Source organism: Dama dama, chromosome 11 (genome assembly GCF_033118175.1).
Source record: "Dama dama isolate Ldn47 chromosome 11, ASM3311817v1, whole genome shotgun sequence".
In the NCBI taxonomy this organism is placed as follows: domain Eukaryota; kingdom Metazoa; phylum Chordata; class Mammalia; order Artiodactyla; family Cervidae; genus Dama; species Dama dama.
The window spans coordinates 2274234-2301792 of NC_083691.1; the positions used below are offsets into that span (position 1 = coordinate 2274234).

Genomic DNA, 27559 nt, shown 5'->3' on the forward strand with positions numbered 1-27559 from the left:
GTTAGAAGCGCCCGCCCCTCCGGAAGAGGAGTCTTAACACGGGCAGCTTCGTGCCCCGTTTGTCTTTCTGCTGCGGTAGAGACCTGGCTCCTCTCTGCATAAAACGAGTCTCACCGAGCTGGAGGCATCCGTTCCTCTTCAGCGTTTCTAACGGTTTCCCTGTTAATTTAACAGGAGAAAAGCACCCTGAGATGTCTTTCAAGTGGAGAAGGAGAGACGTCCTACGACTGTGGGCGCATCATTAGGAAAAGCAAATTGAATCATGTTTAATGGTGTTAGAATCTCAATCACTTTGGAAAATGGGGTTGGCGAGGCGGGGAAATGAGAGATCGCTGGCGCCCTTCGGAGGAGGCCGGGGTAGGGAGAGGAGCTCTCAGCTGGGTGAGGGCCGCGGGCAGGTGGACCCCGCGTCACTACAGTGTGGTGCGAAGTCCCTCCTTCTGGCCGCAGCCCCTGCAAGCAGGCTGTGGAGCCGCTGCAGCCTGAGCGCCGCGTGTCCCCGATTCATGTGTTGAACCTCGTCCCCAGTGTGATGGTACCTTGAGGGGGGGCCTTTGGAGGTGAACAGGTCATGGGGGTGGAACCCTGTGGGATTCGTGACCTTATAAAATGGCCCCAGAGAGCTCCCTTGCACCTCCTGCCTGGGGAGGGCTCAGCAAGGAGATGCCTGCCTGTGAATCGGGAGCAGGGTCCTCACCAGACACCGAGTTTGCTCGCCCCCTGACCTTGGATGTCCAGCCTCCAGAACTCCGAGAAAGAGATGCTTGTGGTTCAAGCCACCTGGCCCATGGGCTTCTGTTTCAGACCGGCCGGCCGGAGACAGGGTCCCCCCAGCCTTTCCTGTCTCCAGGATTCCCTCTGGGGTCTTTTAGGTTCCATTCTCGGGGGCGGGGAGACAGAACCCACTCAGCCCCGTGAGGGTGCCTCACCTGGGTGACGGTCGCCACCCCCCACCCCGCAAAGCTTCAGTTTCCTCACCCATGGAAGGGGCGGTGACACCTGCCTCCAGGGTGCTTAGGGAGTCGGCGACACCCACGGGACTGGACCCGCACCAGTCAGGTCGGGGTGGCGTGATCGGAACCCTTGCGGCCCCTCTGGGCGGTGTTCACATTTTCAGCAGACAGGTATTTTGTTTCTGAGTTGCTAATGGCCCTTTGGGGATTGTGTGTTTGCAACGGAGTGAAAATGATAGCTCTATCTTTGGTGTACATAGAAAGCCCTTCTAGCAAAAAAAAACAAACAAAAATGAATTTTCTGTTTCTCTCTTGGTAGTTCCCAGATCTCTGATAAGTCATAAAGAATGTTCATCTTGACAGTCCACCATTAGAGAGTCACTCCTTTGAGTTAAGTGCCCGTTGATGTAGGGAACCTTTGTCTCTCACTGCCCCATGCTCAAGAGTCTGCAGGTCCTTCCTCGAGAATGAGATCTGATCAGGAGCAGAGAGAGGACTTGGGCCCGTGCAGGGGAGGACGGCATGGCGGCCCCGAGGAAAGAGAGGGGCATAGTCCGGGGTATCGAGTGAGCTTTCAGGCAGGCCTGGCCCAGCCCTGGGCTGGGGGGTGATGGGCTGGAGCCCGCTGGCTCTGATGGAGAGAGACTTTGGGAGTAGGTAGGAGGGAGGCCCCGGACAGAGCTGCCCCTGGCCCAGGACACCAGCAGGAGGGACTGGAGAGTCGGGGCCGCCCCCGAGACCCCGCCCGCTTTCCTCCTGCCCCAGAATCCACGGCGGGCTCGCCCGTTCCCCTCATCTTTCCACCCCCTCCTTTCGCCCTCCCCACAGCCCCCGAGACCCCCACTCACCCTCCCCACCGTGTTCCTGAGCAGGACTCCCCGCGGTGAGCCACCCGGGTTCCCATCGGGGTGAGTGCACCTGTGTGCCGTGTCCGCCCTCTCCCCTACAAAGAGGGCTTTCTCCGGGGAGGGAGACCCTCCCCATGAATCACTGTCAGTGCAGGTGAGGTGCTCGCCCGCAGTTCGTCCATTCGTCCAGCTCCTTTGTTCCGCCTCATCTGCACGGGACCAAGCCTCCTCCAAGGAGTGGGTGACACCCGTGAGCGTGTTGCGAAAGACCCTCCAGCCCCCTCCCCGTGGCCTTGGCCATTTCCTGCCAGGTCTGGGGAAGGAAGATGTGCACATGTGTTGTGAATGTGTGTGTGGTGTGTGTCCGTGTGCATGTGTGTGATGTGTGTGTGGTATGCATGTGCCTGTGTATGACATGCGTGCTGTGTGTCCATGTGCCTGTGTATGACGTGTGTAGTGTGTGTCTGTGTACATATGTGTGATGTATGTGTGGTGTGTGTATATGATGTGTGTGATGTGTATGTGCTTGTGTATCATGTGTGTAGTGTGTGTCCGTGTGCATGTGTGATGTATGTGTGGTATGTATGTGCCTGTGTATGATGTGTGTAGTGTGTATCCATGTGCATATGATTGATGTGTGTGGTATCTGTCTGTGTGCATGTGTGTGGTGTGTGTCCGTGTAAATGTATGTGATTACACGTAGCATATATGTGACTGTATGACGTGTGTGCTCTGCGTCCTTGTACATGTGTGTGGTGTGTGTCTGTATGCATGTATGTGATTATGTGTGGTATGTATGTGCATGTATATGGTGTATGCGCTCTGTGTCTCTCTGTGTGGTGTGTGTCCATGTGCATGTATGTGGTTACATGTGGTATGTATGTGCATGTGTAGGATGCATGTGCACTGTGTCCTTGTGCATGTGTGTCCATATGCATGTGTGTGATTGCATGTGGCATATATGTGCATGTGTATGGTGCATGCACTCTGTGTCCGTGTGCATGTATGTGGTTACGTGTGATATGTATGTGCATGCATAGGACACATGTGCTCTGTGTCCTTGTGCACGTGTGTGTCCACATGCATGTATGTGATCACATGTGCTATGTATGTGCATACGGGTTCTGCACCCTTGGTGCTTCCGCCCAGCCCCTCCCTGGAGACAAGGGGCTCATCGAAGGCTTGTGTCCTCCAGCTGCCTTGCAAAGCTGCCGGGGCCCCCTGCCTGGCATTTTTTTTCAAAAAGAGTTTCTTTGTTGTGACAATTCTGCTCCTGGGGAGCGATTCACTTGGACCCGCAGGGTCCCCCAAGAATATCAGCTGGGGGTGTGTCAGCAGGGAAGAAGGTTCAGGGATGGGGTGCAGTGGCTGGGCAGCCAGGGGCCCCATCCACCTTGGGAGAGTCTCCTGACATCACCAGGGCCCAAGAGGACGAGAGTGGGGGCCCTTGTCAGCACGTGAGCGCCGGGAAGGGAAGGAGACAGCATGAGAGGACAGGGCGGGCCCCCCGGCAGGCCCCTTTCTCAAAACAACCACCACTCGGGGTCCTCTGCTGCCTCCAGGCTCCTCCCCCTGTGCAAGTTGCCCTCGGCTTGGAGGATGTTGATGCCCGCTTGGCCCACGGCAGACGAAGAGGCGGGAGGACCAGTGACCGGTGTCACGGTCCATTCCAGAGCCCTGGACAGGGCTCCATGGGATGGTCTGTCGGGCTGTCTCTGTCTTTGGTGGTAGAATAGACATAGCACTTAACCACTTGAAAGTGTGCAACTCTGTGGTATTAAATTGATTCCTGGTGTAGAGCAACTGCCACCATGGTGTAGTTCCAGAATGTTCCATCCGTCACCCTGGAAGGAAACCCGACACCTGTTAGCAGCCACTCCCCTCTCCCTCCCCAGCCCCTGCAGCCGCCTCTGCTTCCAGGCTGGCGGACTCGCTTCTTCTGGACCGCCCGCATAAGTGGACTCTTACTGTGCATCGCTTCTGGGTCTGGCTTCCTGGGTTCATCCACGTTGTCCTCACCAGGACTTTTTCCCTTTCTAGCTGAGGAATATCTCATTGTAGGATCTGATGATGTCCGTGATGTCCAGGGCTTGCTGGTTATCGTGAACAGAGCTGTTGTGTACACTCGTGTGCGCGTATTTGTTTGAACACCTGCTCTCGATGCCTGGGAGCAGAATTGCCAGGTTACCTGTAGTTCTGGGTCTGCCTTACTGGGACCATGAACTTTCTGACGACGGGACTGCTCAGGGCACCTCCCAGGGTTTAGGGCCTGAGGGATTTAAGCTGAGTTGTCATTTTTGGCTGGTTGGTGTTTTGTTTCAAGGTTTCTGTTGACCGGTAACTGACTTGACACACCTGCCGCTGGAGCCAGGACGTTTACAGTGCGGTGCAGCTCTGGACAGACCCCCGCCGTGGGGCAGGGCTTTCTCGAGGGGACCGACTGGGGAGAGCGGCGGGCACGGCCGTGTGCTCGTCTCTGCAGGGCCCCACCTCCCGCTGCCCCCTGATCTCTCAATGTATGTGCTGAGTCGCTCAGTCGTGTCCGACTCTTACAACCCGGACTGTAGCCCGCCAGGCTCCTCTGTCCATGGCATTCTCCAGGCAAGGCTAGTAGCGTGGGTAGCCATGCTTTTCTCCAGGGGATCTTCCTGACTCAGGGATCGAACCCGGGTCTCCTGCACTGCAGGCAGATTCTTTACCATCTGAGTCACCGAGGAAGCCCACGGCCATCCCCAAATGGCAGTCTGATGCTGCGTCTCCGTGACTGTCCAGCTGGCCCCTCTGTGGCTCCCTGACGTGGTCTCTGCATCCAAGGTCCAGAAACTGAGCATGTCCTTGGGGTCGGGGTTGTCCAGCTCCTCTACTTTGGCCCTGCTGAAGGGTTTGGGGACCGGAAGGATACCAGAGGGGTGGGGATGGGTCCTGGGAGGGGCTTGTGTCTGGGTGGGGGAAGGGAGGCAGGAACCGACTAGTTTTCTTACTAGCATCTTACTAGCATTGGGTTCTACGCATCCTTGCTCACAGCCAGAGAGCAGGGTGGGAGGTGGAGGGCTTCTTGGGCTGTCTGAACCGGCCCAGGAGCCAGGGGACACACTGTCCTGAGTCCACCTGGGGCTGGGGGCGTCCAAACTGGAACTCTGCTGTCCCCCACTGTTCTTCTCACACACCCACACAGTGCATCAGCAAGCTCTGGGGGCTCCTCCTCCGTGATCTGACCTGTCCACTCTCAGCGGGGCTGTTCTGCCCCCCACCCCCCACCCCTGGCCCAGGAAACAGGGGGTGATGTCTCCCTAGGGGACGGGGCGGGGTGCTGGCCTCTGGTGGGTGGAGGGGTACAGCCCGCAGCATAGAGCACCCAGCCGCGCAGGTCCGTCGCCCGACGCGAGGTGCCCTGAACTCCCTGGGTGCCACGTGCCCTGCTGGAGGCCGAGTCCCGGCTTCTCTCTCCTGTCTGTTCTCTCTGCTGCGGCCCCTGCCCGCTCCCACCCCCCGCCCCTGCCCCCGTCTGCTCTTAACGAAACGGCCGAAGCAGGCTTTCAGATGCAGGTCTGCTGTGCCCGTCCTCTGCTCAGACCCTCTGTCGTGTCCACGCTCGCTCGGAGGAATAGCCTGGCCAGGGTCCCCACAAGGATAGGCCAGGCCCACGGCCCTGCGGTGGCTCCCCCTCCCCGGTCTGCTGACCTCGGGGGCAGCTGCTCTGTCCAGCCAGCTGCCCCCCCACCAGGACTGGCGTGGACGGTCCGTCCCTCACCCCTTCCAGGTCCTCGCCACCCTGCTGGGTTCTGACCACGCCCTCCCCGAGCGCCCCACCCTGTTTTCTCCGGAATGCGGATCAGCCTCTTATTAATATGCTCCCGTTGCTCTTCCAAGAGAAGGCTGGTCCCTTGAGAACAGGGGCCGTCTCCCGCTCGTCTATGAGTCTCAGAATCAGAGCGGTGCCTGGCACACAGCTCGCGCCCCGTTAACCTCTGCAGACGGACTGAGTGATTCCGCCCTGGCCCAGCCCGGGTCTCTGCACGTGGCGTCGGGGCATCCTTTCCTCCCCACAGACGTGCGGCGTCCGTCTTGGGCCTGGGTCTTCCTGGACACAGCCGTCCATCCTCCGTGCTTGTGGGACAGACCCCTGGGTTCTGACGACTGCAGGCAGAGTGGTTGTCCCTCGGCGATGCCTCCACCAAGGGAGGTGGGGCTGGGCCCCATGAGGGGACCGGGGCCTTCATCCTCTCTGGAGGGGGTGGGGGGTCACAAACAAACCCTTTTACTGGCATCTGCTTCTTGCCCTGGAGCCAGGCTCTGGGGGAACGGCCAGCAGGAGGCTTTAATGCTGCATTTAGCACTGTGTGGACATGCCAGGCGGGAGCTGTCTGGGACCTTCCAGAATCCCCCAGATGGCGTCATGTTTGCTGGAGGGGGCAGGACGGGGTCCGGGTGCCCAGCGTCCTTGAAGAGTTCAGAGCCTGTGTTCCCAGAGGAACCCCGCCAGGGCTGTGCCAGCCCCCCCCCACCCTGCAGGTCTTGGGTGGGGGGCTCTCTGAGCAGACCTCCCCAGTGGACAGGGCTCTCTGCACCCACCTGAATGCTGACCCAGCCCCGCTGGACGGTCGGGCCCCTGCACAGCGTCTCCTCTTGAGGACGTCATGAACGTGCCAGAACTTTGAGGAGACATTATCAGTAGAAAAGTGAAGGGGACAGAACATCATCCAGGGGACAGCATGCCCCCCAGTGCTCATAGCTATCCCCGCAGATGTGAGTGTGTGCTAGGATGCTTCAGTCATATCCGACTCTTTGGGACCCCATGGACTGTAGCCCGCCAGGCTGCTCTGTCCATGAGATTCTCCAGGCAAGAATACTGGAGTGGGTTGCCATGCCCTCCTCCAGGGGATCTTCCCCACCCAGGGATTGAACCTTTGTCTCCTACAGGTCCTGCTTTGGCAGGCGGGCTCTTTACCGCTAGCGCCACCTGGGTGCAGGATACAGCAGACGTGTGAGTGAGGGCCCCAGAGAAAACCCTCTCTTTTACTCTATTCTCCGCAAGCGTGCGGGTTTTCTGCACCGGGCGGTTCTGACACTTCCTGCTGTGAGCACAGACCTTCTGGGGGCACAGCCTCGTGGCCTGCCCCCGCTTCACACGCCTGTCACAGGGCAGGTTATCACCTGTGCTTCTGGTCTACTGGTTATAAACCGGGGGCTTCCCACCAGCCCTCCTCGGGCTCAGGGGTCTGCTGAATCGGCCCATAGCACTCGGGTGAGCACTTGGCCTGCTCTCACCTGTTGTTATAAAGGATGCAGCTCGGGGCAGTCAGCTGAAGAGGTGGACAGGCAGGGATGGGGAAGGGGCAGCCTCCCCAGCTGGGAGCACCTCCTCCTCTGGGAGCACCTCTCCCCCGATCCCCTGTGTGCTCACCAACCCGGAAGCCCTCCAAACCCCACAGTGGAGGGATATTTATGGAGGCTTCTTCTCGCTGGCGTGATTGATAGTTAACTCAACCTCTAGCTGCTCTCCGTTCCCGGGAGGAGGGGATATGAGGCTGAAAGTTCTGAATTTTCTTTCTTCTTTCTTTTTTTTGGCCACGCCGCATAGCATATGGGATCTTAGTTCCCCAAACAGGGATTGAACCCATGTTCCTTGCATCGGAAGTGTGGTTTCTTAACCACTGGACCTCCAGGGAAGTCCTGGAAGTTCCAAGTTTCAAAGGTTTGATCTTTCTTGGTGACCAGCTCCCATCCTGAACTATCCATGAGCCCACCCAGAGTCACCTCATCAGAACAAAAGATGCTCCTACAACCCAGGAAATCCCAAGGGTCTTAGAAGCTCTTTTATCAGGAACCGGGAGCAGAGACCAAATGTATATATTTCTTTTGATGGCATGGGGACAGAGGTCACGGGGGAACCACACACCCTGCAGTGTCACAGTTGTTCCGCAGATGTGCACACTGCTCCCCAGCTTTACTGCAAAGATCTATCAGGTACAGTGTCTGCTGGGAAGAGCCAGGTCCCTGCAAACTTGTCTGAGCCGCCTGAATGCATTTTCTCTAGGCAGTGATGCAGACCGTGGCTCTCAAGTGTCAGCGGGTGCTGGAGCGTTAAAGCAGAGGGAGTGTGTTTACCAGCGCGGAGTCCCATCCCGCCTGACGGGGCTGTGATTCAGCAGGTCCGCGGAGTCCCGGGTACCGCCTGGAGTCCCGATCCCGCCTCCCCCGGGTTGTGGCTCAGCAGGTCCTGATGGCCACCCAGGCTTCTCAACTTCCCGCCAACGCCCAGGTGATGCCACAGCTCAGGCCTAAGAGTCATGCCCTGGGCACTCAGATATGAGACCTGGGCTGCAGGTTTTTATCTCCCCCAGGGGGCTGGCTGGGAGCACAGGGTCGGCTAAGTGCCGGCTGACCCTGGGCTGGGCACAGGGACCCTCAGGAGCAATGATGTCTGTATGGCGGGGCGGGGTCTCCAAGGAGGGCAGGAGGAGACATGCGTGTTTCCTGGGTACATACAAATGTCACAACCAATCGGGTTACACACTCTAGATAACATTACTATGTCAACAAAGGCCTGTCTAGTCAAGGCTATGGTTTTCCCAGTAGTCATGTATGGATATGAGAGTTGGACTATAAAGAAAGCTGAGCGTAGAAGAATTGATGCTTTTGAAGTGTGGTGTTGGAGAAGACTCTTGAGAGTCCCTTGGACTGCAGGGAGATCCAACCAGTCCATCCTAAAGGAGGTCAGTCCTGGGTGTTCATTGGAAGGACTGATGCTGAAGCTGAAACTCCAATACTTTGGCCACCTGATGCGAAGAGCTGACTCATTGAAAAAAGACCCTGATGCTGGGAAAGATTGAGGGCTGGAGGAGAAGGGGACGACAGAGGATGAGATGGCTGGATGGCATCACCGACTCGAAGGACATGGGTTTGGGTGGACTCCGGGAGTTGGTGATGGACAGGGAGGCCTGGCGTGCTGCGGTTCATGGGGTTGCAAAGAGTCGGACACGACTGAGCGACTGAACTGAACTGAACTGTGTAGATCACACTTGAATAGAGCTGTTGACAGTTAACGGCACTCTCTCTCTCCATTGTACCAGGCACGTTTCAGGTACTCAGTAGCCACGTGTGTGGGGGACACAGAGTGTTTTGCTCCCTGAGGGAAGTTGTGGGGGACAGCACCACTCTGGGACCTGCCCTGGAGTGAGGCATTCTCTTTTCATTTTGTTTTTCTTTATTTAAAAACATACTTCTGGGACTTCCTCAGGGGTCCAGTGGTTGAGACTCCGCCTTCCAGGCTGGGGGGCATGGGTTTGATCCCTGGTTGGGGAACTAGGGTCCCACATGCTGTGGGGTGCAGCCAAAAGTTCAAAAAATTATCAACTGAAAATGAATTTCCAAGGGGACTTGCCTGGTGGTCCAGTGGTTAACAATCTGCTTTACAATGCAGAGGACGCAGGTTTGATCCCTGGTCGGGGACTGAGATCCCATGTGCCACCGGCCACTACTGAGCCACTGCATCGCAGCAGGAGAAGCCCGCAACTATAGACCACGATCACTGCTCCTCGAGAAAGCCCGTGTCCTGCAATTAAGACCCAGCACAGCCAATAAAAGAAAAGCACCGGTATTTCCTAGTACACTATGGACGTGTGAATATATCCTGTTCATCAAATGTCAAAATAGTAGAGATCGGACCTGAGCTCCTGTGATGTGGCGTGCCCAGCCAGACATCTCACGGCCTGATTGCCAGGGGTTCTGACAGTCAGGAGACCACGCCCTGCCCCCACCCGCCCAGTTGCAGCGTTGTTTCTGGCTCTGTCCCACGTGGAGGTAAACACCCGGCTGTCTCAGGACGGCCGTGTCCTGTTCAGGCGTTTGTAGACTTCTCCACGCCCTCTCCCCCAAGCATTCTCGGATGCTTCTGCCAATGAGTGAGCTCTGGGTTCCATCTCCTTCACCGTTTGTGTGCAACTGTGGGCAAGTGGCTCACTGGTCTGTCATCTATGAAATGGGGTCAGTTCTAGTTCCATCAGGGAGCTCCCAGCATGGTGCTCCTCTGGTGCTGTCCTCACGTGGAAGACCCGAGCCTGCACCAGAGTAGACTTTGCTGGTTGTAGCAAAAACCCAACACAACGGTAGCCTAAACTTCCAAGGGTTTACTCTCTCATAAAAGAAGCAGGCAGTTTAGGGCAGATGTGACCCTGCCACAGAATCATCAGAGACCCAGGCACATCTTTCTTTCTGCATCCTCATCAACTGGCTTCTCGCCTCAACCTTCCAGCCTGGTCCAAAATGGCAGCAAGAGCTCCAGCCATTGCTTCTCTATTCCAGGCAGTAGAGAGAATGGTGAAGGGGAAGCAGACTTACGTAAGCAGACTTTGTGGAAGCTCCACGCACCATTCTGATATCCTTGATATTGTCCCGATGGTAGTCACGTGACCTCGTATAGTTACAGGAAAGCCTTGGAAATGTGGCCTTTTGTACTGGGCTGTCCCTGATAAAGAGGGAGAGCCCCTGGTGAGGCCAAAGGGCAGGATGGAGGATGAGAGGCCGCCAGCTGTGCTGCAGCTGAGGTTAGGAGAGTGAGTTCGTGAGCGCGTCCCTGCTGGCGCACACGGGGAGTCTGAAGTCAGTGCTTGTTTGGGGATTCCAGGGGACGCCTTCCTAAACAGAAACAGTCTTCAGGTGCAGGTTCAGAGTTGAAGAAAGGAGGATCTGGGTGTCTTCTCTGGCCCTGTTCCCCCGTGTCCTTCATCTTCTCCAAGGCTTTCTCCTCCTCGTGGCCCAGGCGGGGTGTCTGATCTGCACAGCTCTGGCCAGACACTGCCAGGGGTGGAGGGGACTGTCCAGCCTCTCCCGTGTGTCGGTGCCCCCCGCCATCCCTGCTAATATTTAGCGAGTGCTGATCCGTGCTGGGCTCTGTTCTGAGCACTTCCTGTGTGTAGCCCGTTGCCTGGGGCCCCATAGCGAGCAGCTGACCCATGCTTTTTGCAGATACACGTGGCTGTGAACCAGCTGAATGTGAACGTGGGTGGCGTGTGCCACCCTCAACCACGTCAAGACCGAGGAGTAACCTGGACTGTGTCCAGGCACCGGAGTCTCGTTGGCTGTGGCGGTTGGTCTGCAGGTGGGGAAACTGAGGCTCAGAGAGGCTGCGGGTTGTACTTGATCCTGCAGCTCAGCAGTGGAGGCACTGGGTTTGACCCCGCTGGGGTGCCTGGGGCTGAAACTCCGCCCTAGGAGTGACTTTCGCCAGGGACTTAGAACAGGAAGCACGTGTCCACCCTGCCCCTAGGAGGGCAAAGGAGACCAGAAAGCCCAGCTCAGCATCGAGCGTCCAGCTCGTCTCCACTGGGAGAGAGTTTGTCGGAAGGATTCCGTGACCATTTTTCACAGTGAGCTTTCTCTGCAGGGATGCAGGATGGGGCTGGGCAGGCTTGTGGTTCACCCCGGCTTGCTCTAGGCTCCTGGTTTGGGGCCAAACATTGTGTGTGTGTTTGTTTGTAACTTTATTTATTTGGCTGCACCAGGTTAGTCGTGGAATGTGGGATCTAGTTCCCTGACCAGGGATCGAACCTGGGTCCCCTGCTTTGAGAGCGCAGAGTCTTAGCCACTGGACCACCAGGGAAGTCCCGGGTCGTACACTGCAGGTTTGTGACTTAAAGATCACACGGTTCTCCTCTATTCTTTGTGCACCCCCGCCCTGGCCCTGGGAGATGTGGGATCCTGGGAGCTGAGATCCCTGGTGGGGTCTGCCGCAGGAGGATGCCCCGGCCTCCATCACATTACATGGGCCCCGCATGGGGGTCTCGGGGCTGCAGGGCCTGCTGAACCCACCCGGGTGAGGGGTATGCTCCTGCCCCACGGTTTGTAGACGGGTCTGCCCCGGGGACCTGGGACAGGAAGGCCTCCGTGGTCCCCTTCAGGGCTCCGGGATTGATTTGCGGCTGCCTCCGCCCCTGGGTCTTCCTGGGCCATTAGGTCCGGAGGTTCCAGACTGCTCCGCGGAGGCCTTGGTCTTGGTGCCAGCTCTCACGACCTCGAGGGCTTCACTGCTTCTGCTGTGGTTTTCTGTGGGGGACAGAGCCGGGGGCTGGCCTTCCCTCTGGGGAGGTGATGACTGCCTGTCTCTTGGGGGCAGGGCCCAGCAATCCTTGCTTCCGTCTGGCCCGGCGTCTGGCTTTGGGACAGCGCCAGCAAACGCTTCTCTGTGATACCAGGTCAGACGAGGCTTCTGCGAGAGGGTGGGACCCAGTCGTCACTGATTAGCTCCCTCTCTGCACAGTGGGCTTAGACGGTAGAGGTGGCTTAGACGGTAGAGAACCCGCCTGCCAAGCAGGAGACAGGGTCTGATCCCTGGGTTGGGAAGATCCCTGGGGAAGGAAATGACAACCCACTCCAGTATTCTTGTGGAGGATCCCATGGACAGAGGAGCCTGGCGGGCTACCGTCCGTGGGGTCCCACAGAGTCGGACACGACCGAGCACACAGCAGGGGCTGCACAAAGGGGTCGGGTGGCTGCTGTGTGTCATGAAGTGGAAAGCCTGTGGCCGGGGCCATGTAAACAGGGCGGACAGCGGCCATCACCCAGGGACTGATACCACGGCCCCACAGGCCCTCGTGGGTTCTGTGCCTCGAGAGGCTGGCGTAACAGCAGGGACGCGTCCTTGGTCCAGCTCCTCCCCGGGGCCAGGGCTTTCCCACGGCCTGGGTCCCGCCCAGTGCCCTCCCGGCGTCTCCCCTGCCCTCGAGGCTCTCCTCCCACAAGTCCAGGGGGTGCCGTTTCCTCGAGGGGCCGTCCATCCCACGGCTCTGCCTTCCCATGACAGCCGGTTGTCAGAGGGCGGCCACAGGCCACGGAGGCGAGGGGTGGATGAGCGTCCACATTTCCCCTCGCTGGCCTCAGTGGGCCTCACGGGGGCGGCAAGTCCGCGCGGTTGTTGAAACGCATCCTGCCCTCGGGGGGCTCCCAGTCAGAGGAGACGCAGAGCAGCCATGCGCCGTGAGGGCCCAGACTGTCCAGGGTGGGCCCTGGGGGTCCTTGTCTGCTGGGGGCATCGGGGTGGGCGAGAAGGTCTGGAAGGTGCTGGGGCAGTGAGGAGGGTGGGCGGTCAGAGCCTCCCGGAGGAGGAGGCGTGCCCACTGGCCTTGCCCCGGGGGGGCTGGCGGTGAGGCTGGGGCGTCGAGGGGCAGCCCCTTCTGTCTCGGGTGGCTCCCCATCCTCTGCCCGGGCTCCCCATCCTCCGCCCGGGGCTCTGGCCCTGAGCGACTGCCAGGACGCTGGCGCTGGCGGTGCCGGGACGGTCCGTGCGCTCCCAGTGGGGGCGGCAGGCCCTGTGTGGCCTTGCCCTCCTCTGGGGTGGGCAGCCCGGGGGGTGGGGGGAGTGCGTCCGCCCCCCGCCTGCTCCGTTTGAGCCCCTGTGACCCTCCCCGGTGCGTGGGGACTGCCCGCCACTCTGCCGTGTCTGTCACTTCAGCCGGGTCGTTTGGAAACTCATTAGGCTTGGCATTTATTTATAAAGGCTGGCACGGCCGCGCCGAGAGTGGGGCTTGATTTACGAGGCTGGCGGCCGCGTCCAGGAAATGTCAGCGTCTCCCCCTGGAGTCTGTCTATCAGTCGTGCTTCTGGTGAGGCTTTCTGTGTCCCGCGAATCTGCTCCCAGGGGTGCTGCGTCTTCGTCTGCCTTGGAGTCGCTCACCTGGTCACCTGCTCAGTCTCTTGCCTGCGGGACCAGCTGGGGTCAAGAGTCTCCTCCTGGTCACCACGGTCAGCTGGGCGAGGCTGGGGGCACCTCCGCCCTCGGTATGGGGGACAGGTGAGTTCAGAGCAGCCACTGGGGATGGGTAACTGGCCCTGCATGGGGGGTCTTCAGCTGCCCTGGGGGAGGAGCGGGCCCCTGGGCTGTGCCCACCGGCCGTAATGACCGGAGCGCTGTGAGGTTTGCTCTCCTGTAGCTGAGTGAGGACTTCGGCGCAGGGCCGCGGCTTCGTGCCCAGCTGGGCGTGGGCAGGTGTCCTTCCCCCCATGTCCATGTAGGTGCATTTGGTGCCCTGGTTGAAGGAGGTATGGGGGATGGTGTGGATGCCCGAGATCCAAGCCCTGCCTTCCATTGGATGCTGAGCTGCTGGCCTGGTCAGAGGGGGGTGGTCTTGGGCTTGCCGGATCCGCTGGGCTGGCCCGCCTGGTGGGCAGGGTGGTCTTGGGCACGATCCCCTGGGCTGGCCCGGGGCCCCGCTCCCACAGGTCACTGTGTCTGTCTGTGGTGAGGGGATGAGGGGTGGTCCCTGGTGTGTCCCAGCCTCTGTGACCGGGTGGGTCCCGGGTGTGCTGTGGGAGAGCTGGGTCTCCACGTGTCGGGAGAGAGAAGGCTGGGGGACTGAGGTCTGGGCTCAGCCCCCAGGCATCGGCGGATTTGGGGTGGGTGGTTTGACTTTCGCGCTGCCCTGGGGTTCTGTGACACGAGTCGTCAGGGATTGGGGGGAGATTTGGGTTTGCGTGCAGAGCCCTGGGGCGTGGGGTCTGTGTCTCGGTCTCGGGGAGGGCACCTGGCCGCCCCCAGGCGTGGTGAGAGCAGCATTTTCACGTACCTGGTCGCCCTTGGGAGTAATAAGAACATGGACTGCTTGAGGGAGACGGTGTGAAGAAGAGCCGGGGGCTGGATGGATGACCGGGTTGGCTGGAAGGATGCTGGTGGGTAGGCCGACCCAGATGGCTGTACCCGGGCAGAGGGGGACAGACCCGGGGCCCTCAGGAGGCTCCCCGCTCCGCCCACCCCAGAGCAGCCACCGACATTGTGTGGAGCTTGAGCTGGAGTCTGGGGGCTTGGGTGGCCGCGCTTGGCAGCCGGCCCGGCCCCCCTGCCAGTAGAAGCTTCTGGTTTGTGCTGCTGCCCACGTGCTCCCCCAACACTCATTCTCCCCTTTGGTGAGCACCTGCCGTGTTCAGCCCCGTCTCCTGACTGTTCAGCAGCACAGCGGCGCTGGCGTGTCGGCCCTGCCTGCTGGCCGAGGGCGCCTTCCTTCTACGCGGGTGGAAATGTCACTTACTGTTAGTGCGGACGGTGTTTCCAGGTCCGTTCATGTTTAGATTTTTAACACGCAGAGGCCCAGAGAGAGCCTCTTTCTACCCGCACGTGCTGGAGGGGCTTCTCGGGGAGGTGGGCTTCACAAATCTTTCCAAAGAGCTGGCTTGGCATCTCAGGCGAGATCTGTGGCCCCGAGACCCAGGGACGGTAAGGGACGCTCTTGGGGGGAAGAACCGGGGGTCCTGGCTGCAGACTTGGCCTGGCGGGGGCAGGGGAGGTGGGGCCCACCTGGCCTTGACCTGTGGCTGCAAACCTGCAGTGGCAGGGGACTGCCCCCGTGCCCTCACCAGCCACAGGACGGCCGTGCCCTCCCTGGGGCGCACCGAGAGCTTGGTGCCCGGGGCAGGGTGCCCGGAACACAGTCTGTGCCCCGGATGGCGCGGCCACTGTCGGAAGTCGAGGGGGGCGTGCGGTGATGGGCAGGAGAGACCGTGGGGACCGTGGGCCTCTCCGGGGAGTTAGGACCCCGTGTGAGCCGGTTCCTGGCCGTGCCCCGTGGGGAGCGAGTGTGGCATGGCTGGGTGAGGCTGCGGTGGGTCAGCGCCCAGCACTCAGGGCATCACACCGCCTGGTTCCTGCCCATGTGTCTGCTGTCCTTGGGGCGGGGGGAGGCACCCGTCTGGTTCCATTCGGCAGGTGGTCGGGAGAACTGGAGGTAATTCCTGTTTGCATTTCACCGGACCCCAAAGGACGGGAGCTCAGATAATGAGGCATCCATCCTTGCCTTTGTTGGTACATCAGGTGGGTTGAGGTTTTGAAAGGGAGGGTTCGGGAATATATTGTCTGCCTCTTCAAGCTCTTAGAGCCTCTAGAAAAAGCATTGGGTATTCAGTTCTCTGGGGGGTTGGCCGAGAAGAGGGAACCCTGGGTGCTTTCTGTGACTTGGGGCACAGAATACACCCCACTAAGAAGAAGCCTAAGAGGCAGGCTGCTCCCACCCTTTTCCCAGTGAGAGAATTTCACATTGCTGGGTCACCAAGACTTTATAAGCATTCAGAGACAGATGAAACCGTCAACTGTTTACTTAAATATTTAATTTCTTGATTTACTTACATTTTAGAAAACACATGACTAAAAATAACGCTACTATGAAATTGCACTTTTCTGTTCACAGTTCATGAAATAGATTTCTCTGGATTTATCTGGCTGTCTTCAAGCTCAGGATCTTTGCATCTTGCACCCCCCTGGGACCGCCCCCCCCACCCCACCTTGGGCTTGGTGGTCTTATGGGTGACCCCAGGCCACCCCCAGTATTGGTGCCCCGCCTCTCGCCCTGACACCACCTGGTTTTCAGGGATGCCCACTCCTTGAGGTTAGACTTGAGTGACTCTGGGCTACATTTCTTTGCCTTTTTCTCTAAAACCAGATCTGTGGGGTGACCTCCATGAGTCCCCAGATCTCACAAATACAGATCTGGAAGGAAGAAACAGCTTATGGGAGGTTTTGGAATAAAACCAAAATGGAATAAAAATGTTACATGGAAACCGAATGTGGCCTGCACGATCACAGTGGTGTGCAAATACGGTTACATTAGCGAGCAGCATCTGACAGCCACCCTAGGGCGAGTCAGCGGAAACTCAGGGTTGTGAGCACGGGCGGTGTGCGCAGAGGTGACCCACGTGGTGCTGCCCAGGAGCCGTTGCACACCAGGAATCTCTCACTCCTTCAGAGATGCTCAGGAAGGAGGCGTGAACTCGGATGACAGCTCTGGCCTTTCCAAGGCATTTTTTGCCAACTCGTAGAGGCCAACGTTCTCACTTAAAAAAAAAGCAACCCAAACAAACAGCTTTACTGAGATAGAGCTCACATGCCAAGGAGCGCGTCCTCATAAAGCGCACAGCTGGGAGATTTTTAGTGCGTATATTCACGGAGCTGTAGCCACCGCCGCTGTCTAATGCCAGGTCATTTTCATCTCCCTAAAATACACCCTGTGCCCGTCAGCTGTCACGCCCCACGCCCCCTCCAGGCCCCAGGCCACCACTGGGCTACTTTCTGCCTCCGTGGACGCCCCCGCTCTGGACGTTTCATGTAAATGGAGTCTCACAAGAGGTGACCTCCTGGGTCTGGCTTCTCTGGCCGCGAGGCTTTGGAGGTTTGTCCATCTCGGGGCAGAGCTTCGTTCCTTTTAACGGCTGAATGCCATTCCCCTGGTGTGCCACGTGTTGTTCATCCGTTGACCTGTTGATGGACATTTGGGTCGGTCATCGATTCTCATTTACTGCTGTCCCGGTAATTACATATGTGTGTGTGTGTGCGCTCCGTTGCTCAGTCGTGTCCGACCCTTTGCAACCCCATGGACTGTAGCCCTCTAGGCTCCTCCGTCCATGGGGTTCTCCCGGCAAGAATACTGGAGTGGGTTGCCGTTTCCTTATCCAGGGGATCTTTCCGACTCAGGGATCGGACCCGCGTCTTCTGCATTGGCAGGCGGATTCTTTACCACCGACCCACCCAGGAGGTCCCCTAATACACGCGGCAAACAAAGCAGTTGAGTTCTGGGCTTGAGTGGGAACAGCAGGCTCCCGCCCCTCCGCTCTCACCGGCCCTCCAGGGCTGCGCTGTTTAACTGTGCCTTCACCTCTCCTCTGGGCACCTTCCAGGCTCTGCGTGACGTTCCCCTTGCCCTGGCTCTGGAGTCACTGGCTTTAAACATCTGTGTTCTTGCTACAGGTCGGCCTCTGCCTCCCTCCCCCTTCCACACGCACCCTTGTGATCTTCACCCCATGTCTCCCTCCCTCGCCCGGCGTCTCCAGAACTGGCCGGCCCCCCTTCCTTCCTGCCTCCCTGTCCAGACCGCCGGCAGGGCGTTCTGCCCTGACCACAGCGTCCGCCTGTCCTTCGCCTTGGGGGCCTTGGGGCTGTGCTCAGGGCCTGGACTGTCCGTGCGGTCGCTGCGGGCCCAGGAGGAGGGCAGGCGTCTCTTCTTCTCTGGGGCCCTGGGTCACGAGCTCTCATTCTCTCTGGGCACTGTGGTCCAGGTGCCAGGGTCTGCGGCCCCCTTGGTGGGCTGTGTTCTAGAGGGTGGCCCACGGCCTTCCTGAGATTCTCAGAGAGTTCCAAGGGCCCTGGGTTAAGAATCTACCCCAGTAAGCTGGGGGGTTGCCCTCCTCCAGGGCCTGGCCCGAGCCCTTCCACGCCCCCTTCCTGCTGCGGACTCGGGCCCTGGTGCCCCACCTGTCTCCATCTCTGCTGGTGTCTGATGCGGGCCCACGGCCCGGACAGCGTCCACTCAGGACGACCCCTCGCTGCCCTTTGGCTGGGCCCCGCCTCAGGCAGTGGAATCATCAGGAATGTTTGCAGGTTGGCTCCTGGGAACCCTGGGACCGACTTGCCAGGTGACCTTGGGCGAGGAACTTAACGCTGTCCTTGCAGCGTGAGTGTTTACAGACTGCGGTCTGAGCCTCCTCTGCATGGTGTCCGCTTTCCCTGCCCCCTCGGCCTCCCGCCCCCGTTTCCAAAGTAAGCAGAGGCCTGTTTGTGTTTGGAGGACGCTCCCAGCTCACAGACCGCCCGCCTCGGCGTGAGCCGGGATGGCCCTGGATCGGTGCACAGCCCCACACTCGGCGTGGGGCTCGGCTGGGGGGCCCTGTGGACCCTCACACAGGCGCTCATGGTTCCCCTCCAGCCCTCCCCCACACCCCTCTCTTCCTCCCCTCACCTCATCCTTCCATCCCTCCCTCCCCTGCAGTCCTCCCCTACAGTCCTCCCCTCCCTCCCGCCCCTCCCCCCCCCCCCCCAGGATGATGGAGTAGGGCTGATTGACCAGCCTCCTCCCGCCTGTTTCTTTTGCTTCTCCTTCGTCTCCTGGTTCTGACCACTCCTTGTGTGAGGTGTCAGCCCCATGTCCGGAATGTTCCCTGGAACAAGCCTTCCTTTGGCCCCCCTGGGCCTGCTGGACCAAGCCCCAGGGCACAGTGATGCTGGGGAAGCCTGGGGAAGCAGCCCGAGCAAATGTTGCTGCAGACCCCAGGAGGGTGGCTGGTGGGATCAGGTGCCCCCTTGGAGGAATCGCCTCTGGTCCTTCCAGAGTCCTGCCTCCGGTCCAGCACCCAGAGCCACCCTGGGCCCGCAGCCTGACGTGGGGGCCTGGCCGGGGCGGGCCGTGGGTTCTCCCTTCCTCTGTTGAGAGTCTGCAGGGCTGGCACAGGAGAGGATGCTCAGAGTCCGGGGATTCCCTCCATTCTCGGGGATTGTTGGGGGAAGCAGAGGCTGGGGGCAGATGTGGCTTCATGTCCCAGCGTGGCTGGTGCTGGAGGCAGGCTTGGCCCAGGGTCAGACTTCTGTTCTCTGTTCTTGCCCCACTCAGCCTCACCCGTGTGGTGTAGCCACGGGGCCTGGGGGTCGGGCACTTGGCTTAGGATATCTGGTGCCTCAGGCTGGCCTGGGACTTGAGTCTTTATCTTGTGTTCTTGTCCCCTGACCTTGGCCCCATGCCCCATGCTGCGCCCCGCATCCTGCGCCGAGTCCCTGCCCTGCATCCCACGACCTGTGTCCTGGCCCAGCACGGTGAGCAGAGCCCGGCTGACCCCTCTCCTGGACAGCTGGGTCAGGAGCTGGTCAGAGGTGCTGGCTGGAGCTGGATGCCGGGGGCAGAGGAGGCTGGCTTGTGGTCCTGCTGGGCGGTGGGTGGACAGGGAAAGCCGGTCAGGAGGAGAGGGCAAGAGAGAGCCGGAGTGAGGGGGGAGAGGGGACACTGCTTGGAGGAGCTGAGTTTGGAGACTGAGTTCCCTAAGGCGGCCCTGACTGTCTGCCTGCACCCAGGCTGCTCCTGCCTGTGGGTCCCCGAGATGCCTCTGTTCCCTCTGAGCCTTGGGCACGATTCTGGTTCTCACCTGCAAGAGCCTGGTGAGAAAAGTTTCATTTCTTTTTTACTTTTCTTTTTTTTGCAAGTCTATCTTATTTCTTTTGAACTTCCTCTCTTCGGGCCAAAAAATGCTCAAAGGGATATTAGGAGATCTGAATATTTTTGTACATCAATTTTAAAAGATGGCCTGTCCTTGTTGGCTGCTAGTGAGATAGGTGTGGCTACTGAAACAGGAGATCTTTTAAAAGCAGCAGAACAAGCCAGAGGCTTTCTCTCTTTAGGGCAGAAGTCCAGGCTACATCACAGTCCCTGCAGCTCAGGCCCCTAGGGTCCCTTGCTGTGCCGGTCCCGTCCCTGGCATGTGACCTCCTCATGGTGCATGATGGCTGCTTGGCTTCTGCCATCACACCAATGCTCCATTCTGTGCATTAGGGAAGAAAATGGAGAAAGCAGCACTTTTAAGAGTGAGGGTCTTCCTCCTACCATTTTCTTTCTCCTTTGATGTTTAGAACATGGTTACAAGGTCAGGGCTGGCTGCAGGGAAGGATGGGAAGTGGGATCAGTTGCCCAGCAGCCCCGTGTTCATCTGGAATTCATCCCCCACCAAAGAGGGAGAGGGAGCTGGGGGTGGGGTGGCGAGGAGTCTGCCACAGATGAGGACAGCTAAGCCCCGGTTCCCTCCGTCTCGCGGGGTTTTTTTCCCCTCGGCTTATCTTGAGGTGGAGAAATCTGATCAGGAGCTGGGAATCACGGTATGTTTACACTGCTGGGCTCATTGCAAGTATTACTCCTTGAGTCCCAACAGCTGGTGTGCGGTGGCTTCCATCAGCCCTTTGTTACAGACGGGGAGACCGAGGCACAGACCGCCCCTTGCGGTCATGCAGGGCTGGGTTCACGGCCAGAGCTGCCCGACTCCACAGCAGGAGCCGCCCCCGGGCTCCGTCTTTGACTCACACCCTGGTTTCACCCCCTAAAGCCTCGGCCCTGTGCAGGGCTCCGTGCCTCCCTCGTGGGCCCGAGCTTGCTGCAGCCCCCGAGGGTCACCCTCATGCCCGTGTGCGCCCGGATGCCATTAATTAGCCTCACCTGGTCCCCCCGCCGGCCCTGCAGCTCCTTCCGCTGCAGAGATAATCACTTGAGGGGTCGTCTCAGGGCTGGCCCCTCTGGGTCATGTATTATTCACGAGAAACACTAATAATCCCAGTCTTCCTCCATGGAGGCTGTGGGCTCCCCTGTCTGGTATCCGTGTTAGCATTCAGAGAGCTCGTCAGGCACCACCCACCACATTTGGAAGGCCTGATTTGGTTGAACAGGGGGACAGGGAAGAAGCCAGAAGATACGTGCTTCTAAATGAGAAGCCTCGTGAGTGGATGTGTGTTTGTTAGTCACTCAGTTATGTCCGACTCTTTGTGACCCTATGAACTAGCACCCACCAGGCTCCTTTGTCCATGGATTCTCCAGGCAAGAATACTGGAGTGGGTTCCCATTTCCTTCTCCAGGGGATCTTCCTGACCCAGGGATAAAACCTGGATCTCCCTCATTGCAGGCGGATTCTTTACCACTGAGCCACCAGGGAAGATGCCCTCAGGGTCCCTTCTGGGTGTCGTATCCCTGGGACCCTTTGGTCCGCTGCTCTCCTGATAGGGTGGGAGCCATGACTATTCTAATTTCCTGAACAAGGATCTCAGGGTCACGCGGCACTTGTCCCAGCGTTTCTGGCCTCTAGTCCATGGTTTTGGAGAAGGAAATGGCACCCCACTTCAGTATTCCTGCCTGGGAGATCCCATGGACAGAGGAGCCTGGTGGGCTACAGTCCATGGGGTCACAAAGAGTCAGACACGACCTAAGAACTAAACAACAACTACAGTTCCTTGGTTTTATGACCTTGGGCATGACCTTGAGCAAGGCCTGGCCTCTCTGGGCCTCGACTTCCCAAGTTGAAGGCAGAAGAGAAGATGATGACCCCAACCCCTTCCAGCTCAGAGTCCAAGTCCCTTCTCACCCTTCATCCTACCTCAGACCTCCTCATCTCATCGTGGAGAAGGTCAGAGGGGAGATTTCTGGAGGGCGGGTCCCTGCACCCCACCCCTCACCCCCACCGTGGGCCCTCAGGCCTGACCCCTGTGTCCCAGGCCGGGAGGAACTTGACGGCCACTCCATTTAAATGGTGATGGTGTGTCGTCTTCCTGAATGACTAGCCGTGTCACCAGGCCCCCAGTCCTTTAATTGGGAGAAGTGTCACTTTTGTTTCTGCAGAGGGGAAGGAATTAAATTGTGTGTGCGTACAATTAATCTCGCTAATGGCAGCCTCTCTGGATCTGGGAATTAGATGTTAAGTATATTGAAGCCAGCTGCTGGGATGACGGCCTTTGGAACAAGTCAATTAGCTCAGGCTTACGGTACTAATTGGGGTAACATCCGGAATTGCTCTGCTGTGATGCTTTGGAGGACGTCAGTGTCGCCTGGCTGCAAGAAGGCAGAGGACAGTTGCAGTGGTTTCTACGGAAGGCACTCGGGGTGACCCAGCCTGTTAGGAATTGGGAGGGCACATCTGTGACCTTGTTCCAGAGCTCACGTGCTGAAGGGGCGGTGTGTATACTCAGGGGCTGCAGGGGCGGTGTGTATACTCAGGGGCTACAGGGGCGGTGTGTACACTCACTCAGGGGCTGCAGGGGTGGTGTGTACACTCACTCAGTGGCCGCAGGGGCGGTGTGTATACTCAGTGGCCGCAGGGGTGGTGTGTATACTCGGGCTGCAGGGGCGGTGTGTATACTCGGGCTGCAGGGGCGGTGTGTACGCTCGCTCAGTGGCCGCAGGGGCGGTGTGTATACTCGGGCTGCAGGGGCGGTGTGTACGCTCGCTCCGGGGCTGCAGGGGCGGTGTGTACGCTCGCTCAGGGGCTGCAGGGGCGGTGTGTATACCCAGGGGCCGCAGGGGCGGTGTGTATACTCGGGCTGCAGGGGCAGTGTGTACGCTCGCTCAGTGGCCGCAGGGGCGGTGTGTATACTCAGGGGCTGCCGGGGCGGTGTGTATACTCGGGCTGCAGGGGCGGTGTGTACACTCGCTCAGGGGCCGCAGGGGCAGTGTGTACGCTCGCTCAGGGGCCGCAGGGGCGGTGTACACGCTCAGGGGCCGCAGGGGTGGTGTGCATGCTCAGGGGCCGCAGGGGCGGTGTGCACGCTCAGGGGCCGCAGGGGCAGTGTGTACGCTCGCTCAGGGGCCGCAGGGGCGGTGTACACGCTCAGGGGCCGCAGGGGTGGTGTGCATGCTCAGGGGCCGCAGGGGCGGTGTGCACGCTCAGGGGCCGCAGGGGCGGTGTGTACACTCGCTCAGTGGCCGCAGGGGCGGTGTGCACGCTCAGGGGCCGCAGGGGTGGTGTGCACGCTCAGGGGCCACAGGGGCGGTGTGCACGCTCAGTGGCTGCAGGGGCGGTGTGTACACTCACTCAGTGGCCGCAGGGGTGGTGTGTACACTCAGTCAGTGGCCGCAGGGGCGGTGTGCACGCTCAGGGGCTGCAGGGGCGGTGTGTACACTCACTCAGGGGCCGCAGGGGCGGTGTGCACGCTCAGGGGCTGCAGGGGCGGTGTGTACACTCACTCAGTGGCCGCAGGGGCGGTGTGTACGCTCGGTGGTTGCAGGGGCGGTGTGTACGCTCGCTCAGGGGCCGCAGGGGCGGTGTACACACTCAGGGGCTGCAGGGGCGGTGTGCACGCTCAGGGGCCGCAGGGGCGGTGTGCACGCTCAGTGGCTGCAGGGGCGGTGTGTACACTCGCTCAGTGGCCGCAGGGGCGGTGTGCACGCTCAGGGGCTGCAGGGGCGGTGTGTACGCTCGCTCAGGGGCCGCAGGGGCGGTGTGTATACTCAGGGGCTGCAGGGGCGGTGTGTACGCTCAGTGGCTGCAGGGGCGGTGTGTACACTCGCTCAGTGGCCGCAGGGGCGGTGTGTACGCTCAGTGGCTGCAGGGGTGGTGTGTACACTCACTCAGTGGCCGCAGGGGTGGTGTGTACACTCACTCAGGGGCCGCAGGGGCGGTGTACACACTCAGGGGCTGCAGGGGCGGTGTGTACGCTCAGTGGCCGCAGGGGCGGTGTGTACGCTCAGTGGCCGCAGGGGCGGTGTGTACGCTCAGTGGCTGCAGGGGCGGTGTGTACGCTCAGTGGCTGCAGGGGCGGTGTGTACACTCGCTCAGTGGCCGCAGGGGCGGTGTGTACGCTCAGTGGCTGCAGGGGTGGTGTGTACACTCACTCAGTGGCCGCAGGGGTGGTGTGTACACTCACTCAGGGGCCGCAGGGGCGGTGTACACACTCAGGGGCTGCAGGGGCGGTGTGTACGCTCAGTGGCCGCAGGGGCGGTGTGTACGCTCAGTGGCCGCAGGGGCGGTGTGTACGCTCAGTGGCTGCAGGGGCGGTGTGTACGCTCAGTGGCCGCAGGGGCGGTGTGTACACTCGCTCAGGGGCCGCAGGGGCGGTGTGTACGCTCAGTGGCTGCAGGGGCGGTGTGTACACTCACTCAGTGGCCGCAGGGGCGGTGTGTACGCTCAGTGGCTGCAGGGGCGGTGTGTACGCTCAGTGGCTGCAGGGGCGGTGTGTACGCTCAGTGGCTGCAGGGGCGGTGTGTACACTCGCTCAGTGGCCGCAGGGGCGGTGTGTACACTCGCTCAGTGGCCGCAGGGGCGGTGTGTACGCTCAGTGGCTGTACACTCGCTCAGTGGCCGCAGGGGCGGTGTGTACACTCGCTCAGTGGCCGCAGGGGCGGTGTGTACACTCGCTCAGTGGCCGCAGGGGCGGTGTGTACGCTCAGTGGCTGTACACTCGCTCAGTGGCCGCAGGGGCGGTGTGTACACTCGCTCAGTGGCCGCAGGGGCGGTGTGTACACTCGCTCAGTGGCCGCAGGGGCGGTGTGTACGCTCAGTGGCTGCAGGGGCGGTGTGTACGCTCAGTGGCTGCAGGGGCGGTGTGTACGCTCAGTGGCTGCAGGGGCGGTGTGTACGCTCAGTGGCTGCAGGGGCGGTGTGTACACTCGCTCAGTGGCCGCAGGGGCGGTGTGTACACTCGCTCAGTGGCCGCAGGGGCGGTGTGTACACTCGCTCAGTGGCCGCAGGGGCGGTGTGCGCGCTCAGGGGCTCAGCCGTGGTGGACCACACCCAGCGTCTGCCGCGCAGCCGTCTGCGGTGTGAGCTGTGTGCCCTCGAGGACACCTACCTTGTGCAGCCTCACCGCCTCCTGAGGAAGCAGCCCAGCCAGGGCAGTCGTTACGATGCTGCAGCCTGAGCTTGGGACTGTTGCCCCAGGAGGACGGGGCCGGCTTTAGGGCCGGATGTCTGGACGCCCGGTTCACAGCCTTGGCTCAGGAGGGCTGGCTGGAGGAGGCGGGGGCCAGACCAGCTCACCTGTGCCCACAGAAGGCAGGCCAGGGGGCCCAGGTGTCTCTGGGGGGGTGGGGACAGGGAGCCCCATCAGATGTTGAGGTGTCTCCCCGGGGACCCCGATGGGCTTATCTCATCCCGGGTGGGACCCTGATAGGCAGAGCGTGGAGCAGCCAGGACCTGAGCCCAGGTCTGACCTCGCTCCCTGCAGGCCGGCGCTCCCAGCACTTTCCCGTCCGAGCTGGGCAGGGTGGGGGGTCGGGGCATGGTGTGGGGGGTGTCGGGGCAGGGTGGGGGGCCCCCTTCAGCACCCTGTGGGGTGGAGCAGCTGCTTTCTTCCGAGGGCATTGGTTATTGTTCTGCTCTGGAGGGTCTCTTGTCTCTCTCTCTCTCTCTCTCTCTCTCCTCGGGGGGCAGGTGGCAGGAGGCTGACCCAGCATTCTGGGCTTCTGTCCCGTCTGCGTCTGAGGTCATCCTGGGCAGGGAGCTGGGGGTCCCCAGGTGGCGGCCGGGATGCTCGTGGCCCCCATGCCCAGCATGACCTCGAGGAGTCACCTCCCCTCCGGGCCTCCCTCCCTCATCTTTCAAGGGGGCGGTGGGCTCACCCGTCCTCTGAGAGGAAGTGGAGACGGGCTGGCGGGCGGCGGCCGCGGTGGGCACCCTCTGGTTGCTGTGGCTGGTCCTCTGGGCCTGTGGCTCCCTCCTGCCATCTGCGGGTGCTGGGGGCTGGGAGGGTGCCCATCAGGAAGGTGGAGCGGGCTCTCCTAGCCCCTCCTGGGATGAATGTGGGGCTTGTGTGTGTGTTTGGGGGTTGGTGGGGGGATCCTTGGGGGCGAGGGCCTGCCGGCTGGCAACTGTTGTTTTTAGAGAGGTAGGTTCATAGGACCCAGGGAGTTCCATGGGCCCAGCTGGCCATATCTCTGAAAGCCCCGCTGCTTCCCTCCCTGGGAACTGTGGGTGGGTGGGTGGGCTTGGAGCAGCTGGGGCCGGCTTTGTTCCCCTTGTTCCCCATTCCAGGGGCCTGTGCGCCTCGTGGGCCCCGCCCCGCTGCCTCCCTGGGCGGTGTTATTTATGCTTCCAGGCAATTAGCTTCTGCAGGGAATCCCCGAGAGCTCTGTGCGGGGGAAGCGGTCCCTTCCCCTGAATGGGCCCAGCAGATGGGCCCAGCAGATGACCCCCGGCACGCCCCCACTCAGAGGAGGCTCGTGATGGGTCCTGCTGTGCTCCGGCCTTGCCAGGCGGCTGCCCTGCCCGCTGGCTCCCTCCTCCGAGTGGGCCTGAGCCCTGGCACCCTGTCTGGGGTTGACACTCCCACCAGTAACCCTAACCCTAACCCTAACCTGCTGCCATGCGGGAGAGAGACCAGCCTCTGGGTCCTCAGTCCTGCCTGGGTCCCACCAAGAGTGCCCCTCTGTGTGACCTGGGAGGAAAGTCCTGCCCTCTCGGTGGGGGCGGGCTGGGGGGGTGCCTGCCAGGCAGCGTCTGTCCCGGAGCCCCCCCCAGCGGTTTGGAGAACTTGTGCTCGTCTGACTTTAACCCCTGGCCCAAGCCGGGTGGCTGGGGGTCCCCGAAGATTTCCGGGGGAGTGTGCGCGCGAGAGCAGCCTTCTGCACTTGCTGAATGTGCACAAAGGTGGAAGCTCCAGGTTGCAGAGACGTGTCCTGCCCGAGGGGTTTAGCTCTCGAGGGCCGAGATCCGCGCCCGTGGGCCCCAGGGAGGAGCAGCTCCGCTCACCGCATGGCCTGTCTTCTTGTCTCCCAGAGGGGAAGTGGTTTGCCCCCGCTGGACATGTGGCCCCCGCAGACCCCGACCCGGAGGGAGGAGAGCTTGCTCCCGGTGCCTGGCGTCCGGGACCGCCACCCGTCTGCTCAGGCCGAGCTGGTGTGAGGCGCACGCAGGCCTTTCTGTCGCTGGGCCGCCGCAGGCAGGGCAGTCAGCCTCTCTGAATCTGGTGTGGACACAACGCCGTGGGGTTACCATCTCTCCCTCCTCGGGAGGCTGGGGCGTGAGCTGCGGGGCCTGGCCTGTGCTGCTCCCCAGATTCCTGCTCTTGGCCGAGCTGTGCTGGGACCTGGGGCAGACCTCGGCCTGGGAGGAGTGGAGGCCGTCTGCTGGCTGTGGTTGAGGAGTGTGATGTGTGGCTCTGGGCCCCCAAGGGCCTCTGCGGACGGTTCTCGGCCTGCTGGGGCTCAGAGCACAAGGCCCACGCCCCCGTGTGCCCAGCTGACCTGCCCCTGTGTGTCCAGCTGACCCCCCCCATGTGCCCAGCTGACCGGCCCCATGTGCCCAGCTGACCTGGCGCTCCTCCGCATTGGCTGAGTGGGGGCTGGCATGTGCACGTGTGGGCCAGGGATGCTGTGCCTCCCGGGGTCCGAGGGCCTGGCTTGGGAAGCGGAGCCCTGTGCACGGGGCAGTGGGAAACCAGGGCGTGGGTCACAGACGAGGCCTCTGCAGGCTGGAGCCCTGGGCCCAGCAGGCCTTTCTACGAAGTGCCCCGGGGCCCGAGCCTCCTCTGGCCCGGTGTGCTCTCTGTCT

At 60.7% G+C, this 27559-nt stretch overlaps 1 protein-coding gene and 1 non-coding gene across 8 annotated transcripts in view; one reads left to right on the forward strand and one right to left on the reverse strand.

Moving 5' to 3' along the window:
* The window catches only part of VAV2 (vav guanine nucleotide exchange factor 2), a 183150-nt gene that overhangs the window by 52604 nt on the left and 102987 nt on the right, over window positions 1-27559 (forward strand). The gene's annotated exons all lie outside the window — the stretch shown is intronic.
* Window positions 11330-11402, reverse strand: TRNAE-CUC (transfer RNA glutamic acid (anticodon CUC)). The gene has a single exon. It is a non-coding gene; the product is annotated as a tRNA-Glu (tRNA).